Genomic DNA, 21,291 nt, shown 5'->3' with positions numbered 1-21,291 from the left:
GGTGTGCACCACGACCCCTATTTTTGGCATTTTCAGTAGAGACAGGTTTTCACCATGTTGGCCAAGCTGGTATCGAACTCCTGACCTCGTGATCCACCCACCTTGGCTTCCCAAAGTGCTGGGATTACAGGCATGAGCCACCACCTCACCTGGCCTTCGTCAAAGATATCTTATATTCTTACAGTTTTATTGAAATATAACAGACAATTAGTTGCTCCGGTGGTAGTGGTGGTGAGACAAGATCTTGCTCTTGGCCCCAGGCTGGAGTGCAGTGGTGCCATCACAGATCACTGCAGCCTCAACCTTCTGGGCTCAAGCAATTCTCCCACCTCAGCCTCCCAAACAGCTGGGACTACAGGCACAGACCACCATTCCTAGCTAATGTTTGTATTTTTTTGAAGAGACAAGGTCTCTACAATGCCCAGGCTGAGTTGCTCATATTTACAGTGTAAAATCAGATGCTTTTCGACACATGCACACATCCATGAAACCATCACTACAATCAAGACAATGAACATATCCATGACCACCAAATTGTTCGGGGTAACAATTTAAATTTAAGTTTTCTCATGCTCCTTCTTCATTTGAACATATGCTTCCACTTCTCCTGAACAAATATCAAGGAGTGGAATGGTGGAATAGTATGTAAGGTGTATGTTGAACTTTTTATGAAATAGCCAAACAGCTGGGTGTGGTGTCTGATGCCTGTAATCCCAATAACTCAAGAGGCTGAAGCAGGACTCCTTGAGCCCAGGAGTTCAAGACCAGCCTAGACAACATAGCAAGACCCTGTCTATAAAAAATAAAAATAAATAAATAATTTTAAACCATGTTTTAGTAGAAACAGGGTCTCACCATGTGACCCAGGCTGATCTCAAATTCCTGGCCCCAGGTGATCCTCCTGCCTCAGAGTCCCAAAGTGCTGGGATTATAGGCATGAACTATTGCACCAGCCAAAATTTTACAAAAAAGAAATAGCCACGCAATTTTCTTAACATTTTACATTCCCACCAGCAGTATATAAGAGATCCAGTTATTCCACACCTTTGTCAACACTTGGTATAACTGCTTTTTCTTTTTTTTGAGATGGAGTCTCTCTCTGTAGCCCAGGCTGGAATGCAGTTGTATGATCTCTGCTCACTGAAACCTCCACCTCCCAGGGCCAAGCAATTCTTCTGCCTCAGCCTCCCAAGTAGCTGGGATTACAGGTGCACACCACCACACCCTAATTTTTTTTGTATGTTTAGCAGAGATGGGCTTTTGCCATGTTGGCCAGGTTGGTCTTAAACTCCTGACCTCAAGTGATCCATCTGCCTTGGCCTCTCAAAGTGCTGGGATCACAGGCATGAGCCACTGTACCTGGTCTGACTGCTGTTTTTAATTTAAGCCATCCTATTATAGTTTTGTTTTGTTTTTTTTTTAAAGATGGGGTTTCACCATGATGGCCAGGCTGGTCTTGAACTCCTGACCTCAGGTGATCCACCCACCTCAGCCTCCCAAAGTGCTAGAATTACAAGCGTGAGCCACCACGCCCAGCCCTATTATAGTTTTAATTAAATTTCTCTGAAGACTAATGATGTAAAGCAACTGTTCACATGCTTATTTCCATCTAGACCTCTTCTTTGGTGAGGTGTCTGTTAAAAATGTTGCACATTTTTAAATTTTGATTGTTTCGTATTGTTGAGTTGGAAACTTTTTATATATTCCAAAAACAAGTCCCTTGCCAGATACGTGTTTTGCAAATGTTTTCTCCATGTTTATAGCTTATCTTTTCAGTTTTATAATGATGACTTCTGAAGAACAAAAGTTTTTAAACTGTGATAAAGTCCAGTTTACCGATTTTATAGTTAATGCTTTTTGTGTCTTATTTTCTTTAATCTTTGCCAAACCCAAGGACACTAAATTTTTCTCCCTTTTTATAGAAGTTTCATAGTTTTAACTTTTATATTTAGGTCTATGATCCAAGTTGGGTTACTTTTGTAAATGATGTGAGGTAAACAGATTGTGGCTCTTTTTGCATATGGATATCCAATTGTTCCAGCACCTTTTGTTAGAAGATTTTCTTTTCCTCATTGAATTGTCTAAACATCTCGGTTAGAAATCAGTCGGCTACATATGTGTGGCTCTATTTCTGGACTCTATTTTTTTCCATTGATCTATTTGCCTTTACATAAATCCCACATTGTCATAATTACTATAACTTTGTAATTAGCCTTGAACTCAAACAGTGTCGATTCTCTAACTTTGTTCAGCTCGTTTTCGCTAGTCTAGATGCTTTAAATTTCCGTATAAATTTTAAAATCAACGTGTACATTTCTACCAAGAAAACTTCTGTGATTATGTTGAATCATAAATCATCTCGGGAAAAACTGATATCTCAATAATACTGAGTGTCCCAATCCATGACATAGTTCTCCATTTATCTAGGTCTTCACAATGATGTTTTGTACATCTTTTGTCAGGTTTATCCCTACATATCCCATATGACTATGTTAAAAACTTGGCTAGGTGCAGTGACTCACGCCTGTAATCCCAGCACTTTGGGAGGCTGAGGCAGATGGATCACGAGGTCAGGAGATTGAGACCATCCTGGCTAACACCGTGAAACCCCATCTCTACTAAAAATACAAAAATTGGCCAGGTGTAGTGGTGCGCACCTGTAGTCTCAGCTACATGGGAGGCTGAGGCAGGAGAATCGCTTGAACGAACCCAGGAGGTAGAGGCTGCAGTGAGTTGAGATCACACCACTGCACTCCAGCCTGGGCAACAGAGCAAGATACTGTCTCAAAAAAAAAAAAAAAAGAAGAAGAAGAAAAGAAAAACTTTAGACAAAATAAAAGTTACAGATTTTATTTGAGCATTAAAGCATTAATGAATTGGGCAGCACTTGAAATCGGAAGAGGTTCATGTAGCTGCACTTTAGCACTACAAGCAGTAGATCTTCATAGTCTGAACACAGAATTAAAGAAATAACTCAAGTGGCTACAGGTAGGCTTTTATTTTGTTTTGTCTTGTCTTGTTTTGTTTCGTTTTGTTTGTATAGAACAGTGTTTTAGCATCTTGACGAACCTGGTCTCGAACTCCTAGCCTCAAGTGACTCTCCTACCTTGGCTTCCCAAAGTGCTGGGATTATAGGCATGAGCCACCATGCTCAGCCACTATTTGTCTTATTTGGGTATGATCTGGTGGAAAGTTCCGAGTTATAAAACTAATGGGCTAACGTGCTATTTGTGATTGGCGGAAGCTTGGTCTCTGTTTTGGCTTTGGCTTTTCAAAATTTATTAGTTACAAAGAATGCCTCTAGGTTAAGTTTCAGTTTGCTTGTGTAAGAGTTCTGGATACAGAAACAATTCCAGACTAATAACTTCCTGCTTATTTTGCTTTAACAGCTATCATGAATGGTATTTCTATTTTAATTACCCATTGTTTGTTGCCAGTGTATAGAAATACCACTGGTTTTTTAACATATCCTACTAGCATCCTGAAAACTCACTAAAATCACTTATTAGTCCCAACAGCATTTTGTCGATTCCTCAGGATTTTTGATACAATCATGCTGTTTGCAAATAAAGGTATACTTCCTTTTTCCTTCCTTTCTAGAATTCTTTTATTTCTTTTAGTTCCATTATTACATTGCCTAGAATCTCCAGTACACTGTTAAATAAAAGTGGTGAGAGTGAATATCTGTCTCTGAACCCAGGGGAAAACATTGTCTTTCACAGATTAGTATAATGTTACCTATATTTTTTCCATAGTTGTCCTTTATCAATTATTTTTTGAGATGGGATCCTGCTATGTTGCCCAGGCTGGTCTCCTGGGCTCAAGATATCCTCCTGCCTCAGCCTCCTGAGTAGCTGGGACTACAGGCATGTACCACCCTGCCTGGCTTATCTGTTCTGAGAAGTTCCCTTTATGCCTTCTTTGCTGAGAAGCTTTATGAATGGATATTGAACGTTATCAAATGCTTTTTCTGCATCTATTGAGATGATTATATGGTTTTTCATTTTTAGTCTATTAGTATGGTGAATTACAGTAACTGATTTTTTATTAAACAAATCTTGCATTTCTGGAATAAACCCCACTTGGCCAAGATGTATTATCCTTTTTATACATTTTTGTTAAATCTGATAAAATTATATTAAGAATTTTACATCTATGTTCAAGAGAGAGATCTGTCTCTAGTTTCCCTTTTTATAATGTTTTGTCTGGTTTTAGTATCAGGGTAATTTCAGCCTCATAGAATGAGTTGTGGAGTATTCCCTACTTTTCACCTTGCTGTAGGTGCTCATATAGAATTGGTATGATTTCTTCCTTAAATGTTTGACAGAATTAATCCGTTAAGTCATATGTTCCTGGAATCTCTTTGTGGGGTCGTTTTTAAGCACAAATTTAATTTTGTTTAACATTTCTTGCAGTGCAGTTCTGTTACTGCTGTGTTCTTTCAACTTATGTATGCCTAAAAAGTTACTGATTCTATTATCATTTTTAAAAGATATTTTTGCCGGTAGAAAGTTTTAGGTTGACAGATTTTCTCTTTCAGCATTTTAAAGATATTTCTCCATTGTCTTCTGGCTTATATCATTTTGGACAAGAAATCTGCTGCTATTCTTATCTTTTTTGCTTTATACTAATGTATCTTTTTTTCCCTCCAGCTGTTTGCAGGCAAGATTTTCTCTTTATCCCTGGTTCTAAGCATTTGATTATGATGCACTTTGTAGGTTTTATAATACCATCATATCAGAGTTAATTTACCCTCTTGGATCTGAATCTGTAGTTTTTATTTTGAACTTTTTTTCTTGTCTTTTTCTTTTTTTTTTTTTTGGTTTCTTTTTTGTTGTCTTGCCCAGGCTGGACTGCCGTGATGCAATCTCAGCTCACTTCAACCTCCACCTCCTGGGTTCAAGGGATTCTCCTGCCTCACCTTCTCAAGTAGCTGGGACTACCGGTGTGCACCACCACACCCAGCTAATTGTTGTATTTTTTAGTAGAGACAGGGTTTCACCCTATGTTGGCCAGGTTGGTCTCGAACTCCTGACCCCACGTGATCTGCCTGCCTTGGCCTCCCAAAGTGCTGGGACAGGCATGAGCCACCACACCCGGTCATTTTGAACTTTTTTCTGGGTCACAATGAGTTCCCTTTCAAGGCTTGCTTTTAGGCTTTGTTAGGTGAGAGCAGTGGTGCTGCTAATTTTTCCTCTCAAGTGATCTTGCCAAGTTCTCTACCCAATGCCCTGAATACTATGGGTTTTGTCTTCACTGTGGCTGGTGGAAAGATAAACTGTTCCTGGCCTGTGTGAACTTTGTGAATCATCTAGGTTCTTTCCCCAAGTGTATGCATCAACCAATACTCAGCTGAAGAGTCTATCAATAACAAACCCCCCTACAAATCTCCAGTGTTCTATGCAGCTCTCTCTCTCTCCAGTCCTCTGCCCTGTGAACTCTAGCCATCTGGGCCTCCCCAGACTCCCAACTTTGTTTCCTCAAGTCAGGGAGCCTTCTGGGCTCTGAGTAGATCCCCTCTCCCTGTTCTGCAGCCTGCAAAGTTTCTCCAGGAAGTAAACTGGTTCATAAGGCTCATTCTGTTTGTTTCCCTCTCTCAGGAACAACTGTCCTAAGCTGCCTATGGTCCAATGTGTAAAAACAGTTACCATACAAACCTAATTTGTCAGTTTTTTTTAATTAGTTTAAGGCAGGAGAGTATTTACTATTTACTAGTCCCTGTTCCTCCATCTTGGTTGGAAGCAGAATCCTAACAACTGATATATTATTGTAGTCCCATGACTTCTTGCCGAAACATTTCCATAAACAGAAAAGATTGAAGACATTAAAGACAACAGGCCCAGCACAGTGGCTCACGCCTGTAATCTCAGCACTTTGGAAGGCCAAGGCAGGCGGATCACCTGAGGTCAGGAGTTCAAGACCAGCCTAACCAACATGGAGAAACTCTATCTCTACTAAAAATACAAAAAAAAAAAAAAAATTAGCCAGGCATGGTGGTGCATGCCTGTAATCCAAGCTACTTAGGAGGCTGAAGCAAGAGAATTGCTTGAACCCGGAAGGCAGAGGTTTCGGTGAGCTGAGATTGAGCCATTGCACTCTAGTCTCAGCAACAAGAGCGAAACTTCACCTCAAAAAAAAAAAAAAAAAAAGAATTAAAGACAATATTGGCCGGGTGTGGTGGCTCAGGCCTGTAATCCAAGCACTTTAGAGGCCAAGGCGGGCGGATCACCTGAGGTTGGGAGTTCAAGACCAGCCTGACCAACATGGTGAAAACCCATCTTTAAAAAAATAAAAAATAAAAAGACAGTATTTTCTGATTTCTATGCATAGCATAACAATGGCATTGCAACAAAACTAAAGAAGAAGACATAACTCAGAAGTCCTTAACTTGGAGCTGGGCACAATAAACCATCAAAACATTCAACCATCTTTGCTATGCATGGTAGCCCATACCTATAATCCCAGCATTTTGAAAGGCCAAGACAGGAAGATCGCTTGAGCCTAGGACTTTAAGACCGGATGGGCAATATAGTGAGACCCCATCTCCACAATAAATTTAAAAATTAGCCAAGTGTGGTGGCATGTGCCTGTGGTTCCATCTGTCAGAGGCATTCAAACCAGAGCAACTCCATCTTTAATAGGGGCTGGGTAAAGTAAGGCTGAGGCCTACTGGGCCCTATTCTCAGAAGGTTAGGCTTTCTCATCCTGTGATTAAGAAAGCCTAACCTTCTGAGAATAGGGCCCAGTAGGTCTCAGCCTTACTGTAGTTCGGCAGAATTGGTATCACAAGATACAGGTCACAAAGACCCTGCTAATAAAATAGGATGCAGTAGAGAAGCCACCAAAACCCACCAAAACCAAGATGGCAATGAAAGTGACCTCTGGTCACCCTCACTGCCCATTATATGCTAATTAACTATAATGTATTAGTACGCTAAAAGACACTCCCACCAGCACAGTTTACAAATGCCATGGCAACCCAGCTGGTACGCTATAGAGTCTAAAAAGGGGAGGAACCCTCAGTTCTGGGAATTGCCAGCCCCTTTCCTAGAAAACTCATGAATAATCCATCCCTTGTTCAGCATGCAATCAAGAAATAACCATAAGAATAGAAAATCAGCAGCCCTCGGGGCTTTTCTGCCTATGGAGTAGCCATTCTTTTGTTTCTTTATTTCTCCAATAAAATTGCTTTTACTTTATCCTATGAACTCACCTGAAATTCTTTCTTGTGTAAGGTCCAAGAACTCTCTTTTGGGGTCTGGATCAGGACTCCTTTTCAGTAGCACAGCTACGTGGAGGTTGAGTGGCAGGATGGCTTGAGCTCAGGAGGTCAAGGCTTTACTGAGCCATGATCATGCTGCTGCATTCCAACCTGGATGATAAAGTGAGACCCTGTCTCAAAAAACAAACAAAAAAAAATCATCTCTTCTTCACCAGTTGAGAGACACAGCAGTCAAATACCTTACTACATGGTCAAAAACAATTAAAAAAACACATGCCCAAAAGAAAGGAAGAAGAACATAGCTATACATGCCCTATTCCTTCTCCCAAATTCACCAAATAACCCACTCCTTATTCCATAAGGAAACAAGAAGCCAGAAGAATGGAAGTTTCTCCCTCTACTCGCTACTCAGCAACCCCCTTTAGAGAGGAAGAAAGACACTTTCAATTGTACAAGGAACACTGCTGTTTTAAATGCATTCAGAATGGAAAAGGAAGTTTCAGTCATCAGGAAATAAACTTCCAAAACAACTCTCCAACTGTAAAAAAAAAAAGAAAGAAAGAAAGAAAAGAAAAGAGAAAACTGAGGGAAATGTGGAAAATAACAATGTTCAGACATTGGACAACAGGCAGCGCAGGACTGTAATTTCTGTGAGAAGGGAAACATTTAAGATCTACTATTAAGTTGATGCAAAAGTAATTGTGGTTTTTGTCATTACTTTCCATTGTAAAACCCGCAATTACTTTTCCACCAACTTTTATCACCCAGGCCTTCTTCCTGGAAGCAAATTCTGGACTGCAATGTGGATAAGTGGAATCCAAACAGAGCCAGGCAACCTCACTGAGCTGAGGAGAACAAAAGAGAAGTTCAGGATGGCCAAGGCAGCTAGATTTCTCAGGAGTGGAGAGAGCTATGCAAACAGATCTGCAGAATATAAAAAGTACTCCTACAACTCAATAAAAAGAAGTCAAACACTCCAATTCAAATATAGGCCAAAAAATTACACATGTAGGCCAAGCGCAGTGGCTCATGCCTGTAATTCCAGCACTTTGGGAGGCCGAGGCGGGCAGATTGCCTGAGGTCAGGAGTTGGAGACCAGCCTGGCCAATATGGTGAACCCCTTCTCTACTAAAAATACAAAAAATTAGCTGGGTGTGGTGGCATGTGCCTGTAGTCCCAGCTGCTTGGAGGCTGAGGCAAGAGAATTACTTGAACCTGGGAGGCGGAGGTTGCAGTGAGACAAGATCACACCACTGCACTCCAGCCTGGGTGATAGAGCAAGACAACATCTAAAAAAAAAAAAATTACACACATACTTCACCACGAAAGATATATGAATAGCCAATAGGCACATGAAAAAATGCTCAACATCACTAGTCATCAGGAAAATGCAAGTTAGACCACATTGAGATGTCAAGTCACTTCATAGTCATATAAATGGCTAAAATATATGAACATGGTGGCTCACACCTGTAATCCCAGCACTTTGGGAGGCTGAGGTGGGCAGATCACAAGGTCAGGAGTTTGAGACCAGCCTGACCAAAATGGTGAAACCCTGTCTCTACTAAAAATACAAAAAAGAAAATTTAGCTGGATACAGTGGTAGGCTCCTGTAATCCTAGCTACTCGGGAGGCTGAGGCAGAATTGCTTGAACCCAGGAGGCCAAAGGTGCAGTGAGCCAAGATTACGCCACTACACTCCAGCCTGGTGACAGAGCAAGACTCAGTTTCAAAAAATAAATAAATAATAAAATAATAAATGGCTGAAATGTAAAAGACTGGTCATACAAGGATGTTGGCAAGAATGTGAAATAACTGGAACGCTCATCCACTGGTGGTAGAAATGTAAAAGTTGGAAACACTTTGAAAAACAATTTGACAGTTTCTGATAAAGTTAAATATATGACCCAGCAATTCCACTTCTGGGTATTTACCCAAGAGATATAAAAGTATATTTCCCCTCACTATACACAAATGTTCATGGCAGCTTTCTTTATAACAGCCAAAAACTGGAAACAACACAAATGTTCATCAACAGGTGAATGAATAAGCAAACTGTGCTTATACATACAATGCAATACTGTTCAGTATTAAAAAGGAATGAACTCGGTCGGGCATGGTGGCTCATGCCTATAATCCAGCACTTTAGGAGGCCAAGGTGGGTGGATCATGAGACTATCCTAGCCAACAAGGTGAAACCTCATCTTTACTAATTACAAAAATTAGCTGAGTGTGGTGGCACGTGCCTGTAATCGCAGCTACTCGGGAGGCTGAGGCACGAAAAACCCAGGAGGTAGAGGCCGTGTTGAGTCGAGATCACACCACTGCACTCCAGCCCTGGCAACAGAGGGAGACTCTGTCTCAAAAAAAAAAAAGGAATAAACTATTGGCACACTACCAGGTGGATGAATCTCAAAACATTTTGCTGAGCAAAAGAAGCCAGACACAAAAGACGATATACTGTATGATACCATTCATTTGAAACTCCAGAAAAGACAAATCAACTGCCTAGGATAGAAGATGAGAATTGGCTGGGGCGCAGTACTAGGGAATTGCTGGGGTGGGAGAGCCAGGAAATGAAAATGTTCTATACAATGGTTATGTGGTATAAAAATTTGTCAGAGTTGCACCACTTTGGGAGGCCGGGGCAGGTGGATCACCTGAGGTCAGGAGTTTGAGACCAGCCTGGCCAATATAGTGAAACCCTGTCTCTACTAAAAATATAAAAATTAACCGGGCATGGTGGCTCACACCTGTAGTACCAGCTAGTCAGAAGGCTGAGGCAGGAAAATCTCTTGAACCCAGGAGGCAGACATTGCAGTGAGCCGAGATCACACCACTGCACTCCAGCCTGGGCAATACAGTGAGACTCTGTTTAAAAAAATAATAATTGTCAGAGCTTGTCAAAATGCACCCCCAAAATCGATGCATTTTATTGCATATGCTAAACCCTAATAAAGTTTTACTCAGGTGCAGAACCGTGGTCAGCTAGCTAGTCAGGATTCCCACCTAAGGCCTTGACTCTTGTGAAAAAACACAAAGCTAACGCAACATTTGGGAAATTACGCACAATAGCAATGACAGTGAGGGTCCAGGGAGGAATGGAAACACCCAAGTAACACTCCAGGGGCGTCCTAGCCTGTTTCCCGGCCTCCCTCAGCTCCTGCCCATTTCTGAGCCAGATTCTCTGACCTCCGCATCAATTCCATGAGCAACCCATTACCCTTCCATGATTTTTCTACAGCTTACATTAGCCGCAGTCTGCTTCTGTTGTTCACACGGAACAACCCTGACTAATACGGCCATTCTGTCACCACTCAGCCTAAGAGGCTTCACCGGCGTCGGTGTTCCCTGTGCTTCCAGGTTATAGCTCTTTTTGTTTGTTTTGTTTTTGTTTTGGGGGGTCAAGCTGTTCTTTATTTCAGGGAGAGGGCAGGGACGAGGGCTCAGTCTTTCTTGGCAGCGCCTTTCCTCATGGCGGCAGGGACATTGCTCAGCTCCTCCCGCTTCCTCCTGGCGCAGCTGTGTCCCCACCCTTCTTTTAACTTGAGGGCCCGTTTGTCCTTGGAGTCCTTCAGTAACTCCACGGCGCACCGCTCATACGGGGCGAAGCCGCACACCTCCCCGACCATGTCCCGCACGAACCCGGTGTGTTTGGTCGGACGCCCGCGGAGACGGCTGTGCCTGGGTTTGCTCACGTTCTTGGTTACCTTGTGGCCTTTGTTGAGGCCCACAGCCGCAGGGTAGCAAAGAGCCATGGCTTCTGCTCTCCAATGGCGGCCGTGGCGGAAGGGCTGGCGGCCCGCGGAACTCTGGGATATCTCTTTTGTTTTCTTTTTTGAGAGAGAATTTCCCACTGCTGCCCAGGCTGGAGTGCAGTGGCGCGATCCACCTCCACCTCCTGAGTTCAGGCAATTCTCTTGCCTCGGCCTCCCGAATATCTGGGATTACAGGTGCCCGCCACCATGCCCAGGTAATTTTTTGTATTTTTAGTAGAGACAGGGTTTCACTATGTTGGCGAGGCTGGTCTCAGACTCCTGACCTCATCATGATCCACATGCCTCAGCCTCCCAAAGTGCTGGGATTACAGGCATGAACCATCGAGCCCAGCCTAGGTTACGGCTCTTATGATGGACGTATTAGCCAGGAGTCTTTCAGTTGCAAGTGACACAAAACTCTAACTTGCTTAAGCAAAAAAAAAAAAAAAAAAAAAAAAATACACACACACACACATACACACACAGATTTGCTGGCTTCCATGATTCAGGCACCTGACATCATCATGGATCCAGGTTCTTTCAACCCTCTCCCAGCAGGTCAATGACTCCCCTCATGACAGCAAGAGGGCTGCCAGGGCTACAGGCATCACCCCTCACACAGCATCCAAAGGCAGAAAAGGATATCAGTCCTCACACATCTGTTTGGAAGAGCAAGACATCTCTTCTGAAGACCTTTCCCAAAAGCCACCTCCCCCACAATGGGCTTCCTGCCACTTTTCTTGGCTAGAATTGTGTTACATTACAGATATAAGTGACAGCCTTGGGCTGCCATAACAAAACACCACAGACTGGGTGGCTGAAAACCACAGAAATGTATTTTCTCACAGTTCTGGAGGCTAGAAGTCCACAATCAAGCTGTCAGCAGGTTTGGTTTCTCCTGAGGCCTCTCTTTGGCTTGCAGATGGCCGTCTTCCCACTGTCCTCATATGGCCTTTCCTCTGTGCACGTGCGTCCCACCCTGCTGCTGTCACTCTTCTTGTAAGGACACCAGTCACACTGGATTAGGGCCCCACCCCATGACTTTATTTAACCTTAATTACCTCCTTAAAGGCCCTATGTCCAAATATAGTTACATTGGGGGTTAGGGCTTCAACGTATGAATGAGGGGGACAATTCAGTCCATAACTGGGGCCAAGATGTCAGAATACCTGGTTTCACCTGGGCCCTGTTCATGGTGCAGACCCCAGTATGCCCAGACCCTTGAAGAATGTTATAACGGCCCATTCTGATGGCTGTTTATTGTGTCACATATATAAGTACAATTCTGGGAAGGGGGAAAAAATGAGAGTGGATTAGAGAGGATATTATAATGAGAAAAGACTCTGGGCGACATGGCTCATGCCTGTAATCCCAGCACTTTGAGGGGCCAAGGAGGGCGGATCAGGAAGTCAGGAGATCGAGACCATCCTGGCCAACATGGTGAAACCTGGTCTCTACTAAAATAACAAAAATTAGCTGGGCCTGGTGGTGTGGGCCTGTAATCCCAGCTACTCAGGAGGCTGAGGCAGGAGAATTGCTTGAACCCAGGAGGCGGAGGTTGCAGTGAGCCAAGATCACACCACTGCGCTCCAAACTGGGCAACCAAGCGAGACTCTGTCTCAAAAAAAAACAATTCAAGAAAAGAGACCCTGCTAACACAAACCTCTAACAAAGAATTCCTCCTTCAAGAGGTTAAGCTGTGGCCTGGCCCTTGTCAAGCGCTGAAGGCCCAGGCTCCAGGATTCACGCAGAGGGGATGCTCACAGGTTAGGGGATGCTGAGGCCCACACCCCATGGCATTTCTGCATGGGCTCTTCAGAGTCTCCCCAGTTCAGTCTGGCTCAGAGAGGTAGGACCCAGCCCTGAGAAGGAAAGCTCAGATCAGGCTTCATGCTCACACCCCCTTCACCCTCGGTGCTTCCCCTTCACCCTCGGTGCTTCCCCTTCCTCCCCACCTGTTCCAGGGTGGTAGAGAGACTCACACATGTCCCTCCTTCAGAGGAAGGGCCTTTCCTCTGCCTGATCCAACTTTACTTGCCCATTGGACCTCCTGGAACAGACCATTGACCAGATGAGTCTTATAATTAAATGTCCTACTCTCGAGTCAGTTTAACTTGGTGCTTCAAAAGACGTTATTAAAAAAAAAAAAAAACAACTACTGTCTGGGCGTGGTGGCTCATGCCTGTGATCCTAGCACTTTGGGAGGCCGAGGTGGGCGGATCACCTGAGGTCAGGGGTTTGAGACCAGCCTGGCCAATGTGGTAAAACCCCCATCTCTACTAAAAATACAAAAATCAGCCAGGCATGGTAGTGGGTGCCTATAATCTCAGCTACTAGGAAGGCTGAGAGAGGAGAATCACTTGAACCTGGGAGGCAGAGGTTGCAGTGAGCTGAGATTGTGCCATTACACTTCAGCCTGCTCAACAAGAGTGAAACTGTGTCTCAAAAACAAAAAACTACTGCTGGCCATCAGGAGGCCTAGGACTATAGCAGACCCAGAAATTGATGAGTGCAGGAGACAAAGGCAGCCTCTCTCTTCCCACTGCACGGGAAGAGACAGATTGCTCGAGTGGGAGACCCAGCTCCCCAGCCACTTGACCAGGCCCAGTTCCATGGCTTTCAATGACTTCCTACAGCAAATGGGGGGTGTCAGCCACTTCCAGCAGATCCAAGTCACCCTGGTGGTCCTCTGCCTGCTCCTCCTATGTTTGCACACTACTCTACAAAACTTCACTGACACTGCCTCTCCCCACCCAACCCCTGCCGCCCCTACCTGCCAATGCCAACCTCAAGAAGAACAGGTGGCTGGAGGCTTGGCTGTCCCAAGACTGGCAGGTGTGGCCTCAGTCCTGCCTCCACTTCATCTCCTCCCAATGGGGACCACCTTTTCCTAATGGCACAGAGGCCAACAACATGGGGCCATAGAGCCCTGCACCAATGGCTGAATTTATGACAACAGTACCTTCCCGATGACCGCCGTGACTGAAGTGAGGATAGCTGGGCCCTCTGCCCCCTTCCAATCCCTGTGCACTCATCTTACCATCCCACCTACAGACACAGACTGTGCAACCTTGACCCAAATTTGTCTGAATTTGGGAAGACCCTGGAGCTTGGAAGAGTTTTACCCAGGATGGAGCTCAGGATCGGAGCTTCCTGGTGGAGGAGACATGAAGTCCTTGCAGAGAGCTGCTCCCTGCTGCCCAACCCCCACCAGAGAAAGACACTGCTATAGGAGTTTAATGTTCCACTTCATTTTCTCAAAATGTCAAAAGACCCTGAGGGATAAGACAATTCCATAGGTGAAGAGGTGATACAGAGAAAGGGAGAGAGGAGTGCAGGTGATGAGGGCAGAGGGGACATTCCTGAGCAGGGGATTCTGGACTCAGAGTCTTAGAAACAGAGTCTTTGCTGACTTTATCTAGAAATAGCTCTTAGCAGCTGGGGCCAGGAGATGGAGAGCAGCCAAGGAACTAAGACAAGAAAGAGAAGATGGTTATGTGGGGGATGGGGGGGATCCTTTCATCTCTAGTGATTTAACACCCCTCCCCCTAAACATACACACACACATGCAATTGTAGTCACCCTGGCCTGCTGAGTGGTTCATCAGGCTGCATTCTGTACTAGCAGCTGTCACACTGATCATGTTCTCAACATCTGTTCTAGTCAATGGTCTTTTGGTCACAAAGAAGAGAAGCCCCGTCGAATCGGCTCTTGGGAAAAGGGGGCATAACTACAAGGGTACAGCGATTACAGGGAATTCAAGAACAGGAAACAATGTGTATTCAGGCCTCATGGACACTGGAACCAGGAGCTGGAGCACAAGAGGCATCTCTGTATGCTGACTCCATTCGTCGCTCCTACTTAAATCAGTCTCATCTGTGTGCTCTTCTTAAGCGATGACTACCAGTCCCAGCTCTGAGTCATTGTTTCTCAGATTTAGAGCCCACCAGCAACCAGAACATTTCTGCCTATCTCAATTCAAATTCCCGGAGCAGGCTCTGACTGGCTTAGTGCCTCATATTGATGCGCCTCACCCTCCCCACTTAAGTCAGGTGTGTCACACTTCGTCTTATCAGTGTGCCAAAGGGAAGTGCAGAGAGATTTTGCAGCCTATTGTCCATTGGTTACAGCTGTGCAAAGAAAAGGTGCCCTGAGATGTGGTGGTGCGCACCTGTAACCCCAGCTACTCAGGAGGCTGAGGCAGGGGAATCACTTGAAGGAGGCGGGGATTGCAGTGAACCAAGATGGCCCCACTGCACCCCAGCCTGGCGACAGAGGGAGACTCCATCTCAAAAAAGAAAGAAAAGAAAAGATGCCTTGAGAAGGGCTGCAATCAGGCATAGCCCCCACAAACCTGCCTCATGTAGCAACTCTCTGAAACTGGTTACAGTTATGCCATATTCCTACTAGAAAGACCCAAGACACAGAAGCAGAAGGTAACCAGTATGGCTAGGCTTCCTCTGATGCATGTAGGCATCATATGCAATCCCCTCCACACAGAGTTATGGACATTTTCTTCATATCTGCCAGCCTCAACTCAAGTTTTGAGATATCCTTGTCCACCTGCCATAACTTGTATGTTATTCTCCCAGTTCTGCTTCCCTATTTCCCTTCTTAAACTCTTTGTGTTCCAAAATCAACCATACTCCAGGAACTATCAATCTACCTGTTGCTCTTCTGTTCAAAACAGTAGGCAGTTCCATCCAAAAGCCTAAATTCCTGTCCAGAGAATCTGGGTGAGTGAGCATCTTGGATTTCCTTCTAAATGGGGACTCGGTAATAATCTTCTTACCATTTTTGGTGTTAGTAACTGACTGACAACATCAGATGCACAAAGTTATTTCATCAGGATAACTGCGTACGTCTGATGTTGTCAGCTACTAACACCAAATTCCAAATATGTCTATATGGAAATGCCAGAAAGAATCCAATCCTCTTTCAACAGGCACTGTGGATGGGACCATCATCCACCACCACATATGGGCATGGGACACTATTTTATGAGCACGGCCAAGATACCTCTTCCTTGGGCCAATCCTGTCAAAGCCTATGGCTGTATCAAAAGAACATCTCATTAGGAGGATGGGTAGCTTGCATGCATAACCTAATGTGAAGCTGGATTGTTAAGCAAATGAAATGGCTCATAAGCCAACAGGGGTTACTTAAGAACAAGACATTTCATCGTTTCGTTGCAGTGAAGACGCCCATGCCCCAAGACCACATGGCTGTAACTGGCAAGCACAGCACAGTTAGGTCACTAGAGGAAGACAAGCCCCAGGTTGCCCCTCAGGAGGAACTCCCAAAGAACCCAGTATCCCACAGGGACAGTATCCCAGTATCATACTTCAGCACTCTGAATGCAAAGCAAAAAACTAATAAATATAACAAGAAAAAGATGCAGGCCATGGGTTTTAATAAAAAGCCTAGCCAGCTGCAATGGCTCACTCAAGTAAACCCAGCACTCTGGGAGGAAGAGGTGGGAGGATCACTTGAGCCCAGGAGTTTGAGACCAGCCTGGGCAACATAGTGAGACCCTATCTCTATTTAAAAAAAAAAAATTAATTAGCTGAGAGTGGTGGTTCATGGCTGTAGTCCTAGCTACTAGTGAGGCTGAAGTAGGAGGATTGCTTGAACCCAGGAGTTCAGGGCTGCAAAGAGCTTGTTATTACAGCAACGTCAATTCTTGCCCCCTCAGAATTCCACTGAGGGACATAAGGCAGAAGAGACCAGGGCAAGTTTTAGAGCAGGAGTGAAAGTTTATTTAAAAATCTTAGAACAGGGATGAAAAGAAAGTAAAATACACTTGGAAGAGAGCCAAGAAGACACCTTGCAGGTCATGTCCCCTTTGACCCTAGAATTGGGGTTTTATATGCTGGCCTACTTCTGGCGTCTTGCATCCCTTTTCCAGTAGAATGCCCCCAGAGGTCATACCAGTTAAAGTCCACAATTTTGCCTCTAATGCGCATGCTTGAACTCACTCACCCAACTTCTGAGATCTTGTTGGGAAGCTGCCAATCACCAGTTACAGATGCTTTTAATCTATTGGGAAACTGCCTTTCCCTGTCGATGACTGCGACCAATTATTACTTTAGAGAGGCAGTGTGACAACTGCCTGACATTCCCGATGGGGTGAGGGAACCCCTCTCCTGCCCCAATCATGCCTGGCTAAGCTACCTACAGTAATAAGCTATGATCATGCCACTGCATTCCAGCCTGAGTGACAGAGACATCCTATCTCAAAACAACAACAGCAGCAACAACAAAACCCTACCTGACTCCTCCTGTTATTTTCTTTTAAATTAAACATCTTGAGTGATATGGTTTGGCTGTGTCCCCACTCAAATCTCACCTTGAATTGTAATAATCCCCACATGTCAAGGGCAAGGCCAGGTTCCCCCCATATTTTTTCTCATGGTAGCAAATAAGTCTCGCGAGATGATGGTTTTATATATGGGAGTTCCCTTGCACAGGCTCTTTTGTCTGCCACCATGTAAGATATATGTCTTCCACCATGATTGTAAGGTCTCCTCAGCCATGTGAAACCATAAGTCCATTAAACCTCTTTTTCTTTATAAATTACCCAGTCTCTGGTGAAACCTGTCTCTACTAAAAATTCAAATATTAACTGGGCATGGTGGCACGCTCCTGTAGTCCCAGCTACTTGGGAGGCTGAGGCAGGAGAATTGCTTGAACCCGAGAGGCAGAGGTTGCAGTGAACCAAGCTCACCTCCAGCCTAGCAATAGAGTAAGACTCTGTTTCAAAAAAAGAAAAATTACCCAGTCTTAACTATGTCTTTATTAGCAGTGTGAGAACAGACTAACACACTGGACAGACACTAGCAATATCTATCTAAACCTATTTTCATAAGGACTCTTGTTTGCAAGTGGCTGTAATTCAATTCTAGCTAATCTGAGCATAAAGGGGGCATGTAAAGGCTCCCATGACCAAAGCAAAGATGGACGAAGGTGGAGCTGGCTCTAGGGACATTGGGAACCAGGATCATGGCATCAGAATTCTTGTGTGCTCTCATCTTTGCTTATCTTTCCATGCTGGTCATGTCTATTGTGGACAGGATCCTCACACGGTGGCCACTTGCCATTCTGGGCTCACCCCTAATAACCTTGTAACCAGGGAGAAAAAAAAGTTTCTGTCTCCCACCTCTAACTTTGAAATATTTTGGGAAAGACTGATTGGCTGGGCTGAGTCATGTGGCTACACATTAGTCCAATGACTATAGGGCAGGGGCGTGAGTTATTATGAATGACCCAGCCTATCTCCTGTTCACTCTTACATTGCAGATGGATAAGAAGCACCATTTCACCTCTTTGCTTCTGGGTGGCACTGTCATTGGTTTTCTCTTCTCCCCCTTTTCTTTCCCCTGAGGCCAGTCTCATAGCATCTGTCACTGATCATGGTCTTTATCAAGTTAGCAGTGCAGGACTGTGCTGGGCAGTAATCCTCAGTCTCCCTCAAATCTACCACTGTCTCTTCTTAGGCTTTGGTTCCTTTTAGGGATAAAGTAATTCTCGATACTTGAGGCCCAGGAACACACAGAAATATGAGATCCTCAGGGGCTTCAGGTATACATTGAAGAGAACTCAGTCTGCAAGGTGGTACAAGCCCCCGTACAACTATTGCTTTTGCAGATAAGAAGCACCTTACAGCAAACCAGAAGCTGGGATTCTTGCTAAGTATTCTGTATGCATCAGTCAGTTTTTAACCGGGACTGCATGTAGATTTCATCATTAGGCTGCATATAGATTTTGCTCTCTTTGCACTCCTCTGACTTCTTGCCTCTTTCCTACATTCTCTTGCTTCCTATCTTCCCATTCGTCAGTTCCTGTCCAGGCTGTCCTCATCCCACTCACCATGGTGTGTCCCACAGACGTCTCCACCGTCATATTCCATTCATGTGTTTCCATTAAATTGCTGTAAAATCAACTCCCAGTCTTCTTTGATACAGCCCCAGAATCTCTTTCAAATGAAAGTTATACGGCCAGGCACAGTGGCTCACGCCTGTAATCCCAGCACTTTGGGAAGCCAAGGCAGGTGGATCACCTGAGGTTGGGAGTTCAAGACCAGCCTGACCAACATGGATAAACCTCGTCTCTACTAAAAATACAAAATTAGCTGGGCACGATGGTGCTACCTGTAATCCCAGCTACTCAGGAAGCTGAGGCAGGAGAATCACTTGAACCCAGGAGGCGGGGGTTTGTGGTGAGCCAAGATCATTCTGTTGCACTTCAGCCTGGGCAACAAGAGCAAAACTACGTCTCAAACAAACAAACAAACAAGAAATCATTGCATCTTCCTCTTTATCATTTATATGTCTCCTAGCATCTTGCTTTCCAGACTTTTGTGGTTGTTGTTGATAGAGATTATTGTGTTTATCCAATTGTGCCAATTGAATATTCTCTCTTTCTGCAAACAAAACAATACATAAAATATTGCCAAACATGCACGATCACAAACAGAATCTCTTATGAATGTTGACTATACATATTACTTTTCCTGGAAGTTTCTCCCTGTGTTATTCCAATATATTTTCTCCCATACTCATCAGAATTTCATTTTTAAAGATTATGTTGTATTTCATAATTTCACACTTTATTTTACCAGTACCAATAGTGGATATGTAGGCTCTTTCCAGCTCTTCCCAATTATAAACAGTATCTATACGCATATACCTGTCTGACTAAACCCTTGGGATAAATCTTAAAAGTGTGATTACTGGCCCAGTCCCTTCGCTGAGTCCTTCTGCTGCCGCCACGATGATGTGCGGGGCGCCCTCCGCCGCGCAGCCGGTCACCGCCGAGACCCAGAACATCGCCGACCAGGTGAGGTCCCAGCTTGAAGAAAAAGAAAACAAGAAGTTCCCCGTGTTCGAGGCTGTGTCCTTCAGGAGCCAGGTGGTTGCGGGGATGAACTACTTCATCAAGGTGCATGTCGGTGACGAAGAATTTGTCCGCTTGCGAGTATTCCAAAGTCTCCCTCACGAAAACAAGCCCTTGACCTTGTCTAACTACCAGACCAACAAAGCCAAGCACGATGAGCTGTCCTATTTCTGACCCTGACTTTGGGCAGGGTCCTTCCACCAGAAGGCTCATAATTAGTGATTTCTGCGTGGACCACAGCGTGCACTTGGGATCATAAAATGAGCAACTCCTGGCTGCGCCCCTCGGGGGGGAAGGGGCCTGATGCAGCAGCTGCTCTTGCATTTCTGTTCCTAAATTTCATTGTGTTGATTTTTTCCCCCTTCCAATCAGGTATCTTAATTAGTTTCAAAATATTTTCAAAAAATAAAATACATATTTTAAAAATCAAAAAAAAAAAAAAAGTGTGATTACTGGGTCAAAAGTCCAAAAAAAAAATGGTAAGGCTTTTCACAGATATTTCCGGAGATATTGTACTCTCCAGAAAAGTAAGATTTTGCAAAAGTGTGTTAGATACCCTCAGTAACACTGAGTATTCTTGCTCTGAGAAGCAGAAAATAGTATGTTGTGTTAATTCACATTTATTTGATTTTGAAAGGAGTTGGACATTTTTTTCATATGATTTTGATCTATTTATAAGTCTTTATCCTATAAACTTCCCATTCATATCCCTTCCCCATTTTTTCCTTTGTAATGATTTATAAGAATCATATTTGGCTGGGCACAGCAGCTCACGCCTGTAATCCCAGCACTTTGGGAGGCCGAGGTGGCTGGATCACAAGGTCAGGAGATTGAGACCATCCTGGCTAACACAGTGAAGCCCCATCTCTAAAAAAAATAAAATAAAATAAAGAATCATCGCGGTGGCTCATGCCTATAATCCCAGGACTTTGGGAAGCCGAGGCAGGCACATCACCTGACATCAGGAGTTCAAGACCAGCCTGGCAAACATGGTAAAACCCCATCTCTACTAAAAATACAAAAATTAGCCAGGGTTGGTGGAACTTGCCTATAGTCCCAGCTACTCAGGAGGCTGAGGCATGAGAATCACTTGAACCTGGGAAGCAGAGGTTGCTGTGAGCTGTGATCATACAACTGCACTCCAGACTGGGCAACAGAGTGAGACTCTGTCTCAAAAAAAAAAAAAAAGATATTAACCAATCACCATATGTGATCAATAATTTTTGCATTTTAAAATGTCTTTTACACTTATTCTTTTTTTAAGTATTATTTTTTTAAATAATGACCTTTTATTGCTTTATATAATCATCTCTCTCCATTTTTTTCAAATTCAGCTTCTGTGTTTTGGGTTACATTTAGAAAGGGCTTCCTCTCCGCCTAAGTATAAAACTATTCACCTAGATTTTCTTCAAGCAC

At 44.1% G+C, this 21,291-nt stretch overlaps 1 long non-coding RNA gene and 2 pseudogenes across 3 annotated transcripts in view; 1 reads left to right on the top strand and 2 right to left on the bottom strand.

The window, feature by feature from the left end:
• LOC118145522 (uncharacterized) overlaps nt 1-21,291 on the bottom strand; it is a 104,462-nt gene that overhangs the window by 55,645 nt on the left and 27,526 nt on the right. For all 3 annotated transcript variants that reach the window (XR_013523462.1, XR_013523461.1, XR_013523463.1), the window contains exon 5: nt 7,214-7,392. This is a non-coding gene — a long non-coding RNA (uncharacterized LOC118145522). The remainder of the gene's footprint in view (nt 1-7,213; nt 7,393-21,291) is intronic.
• LOC100402633 (large ribosomal subunit protein eL36 pseudogene) lies at nt 10,538-11,014 on the bottom strand (annotated as a pseudogene).
• Nucleotides 19,661-20,079, top strand: LOC100402272 (cystatin-B pseudogene; annotated as a pseudogene).

Source organism: Callithrix jacchus, chromosome 10 (assembly GCF_049354715.1).
Source record: "Callithrix jacchus isolate 240 chromosome 10, calJac240_pri, whole genome shotgun sequence".
Taxonomy (NCBI): Eukaryota; Metazoa; Chordata; class Mammalia; order Primates; family Cebidae; genus Callithrix; species Callithrix jacchus.
The sequence above is the reverse complement of the archived record's forward strand: the minus strand, read 5'-3'. Positions and strand labels throughout refer to the sequence as shown.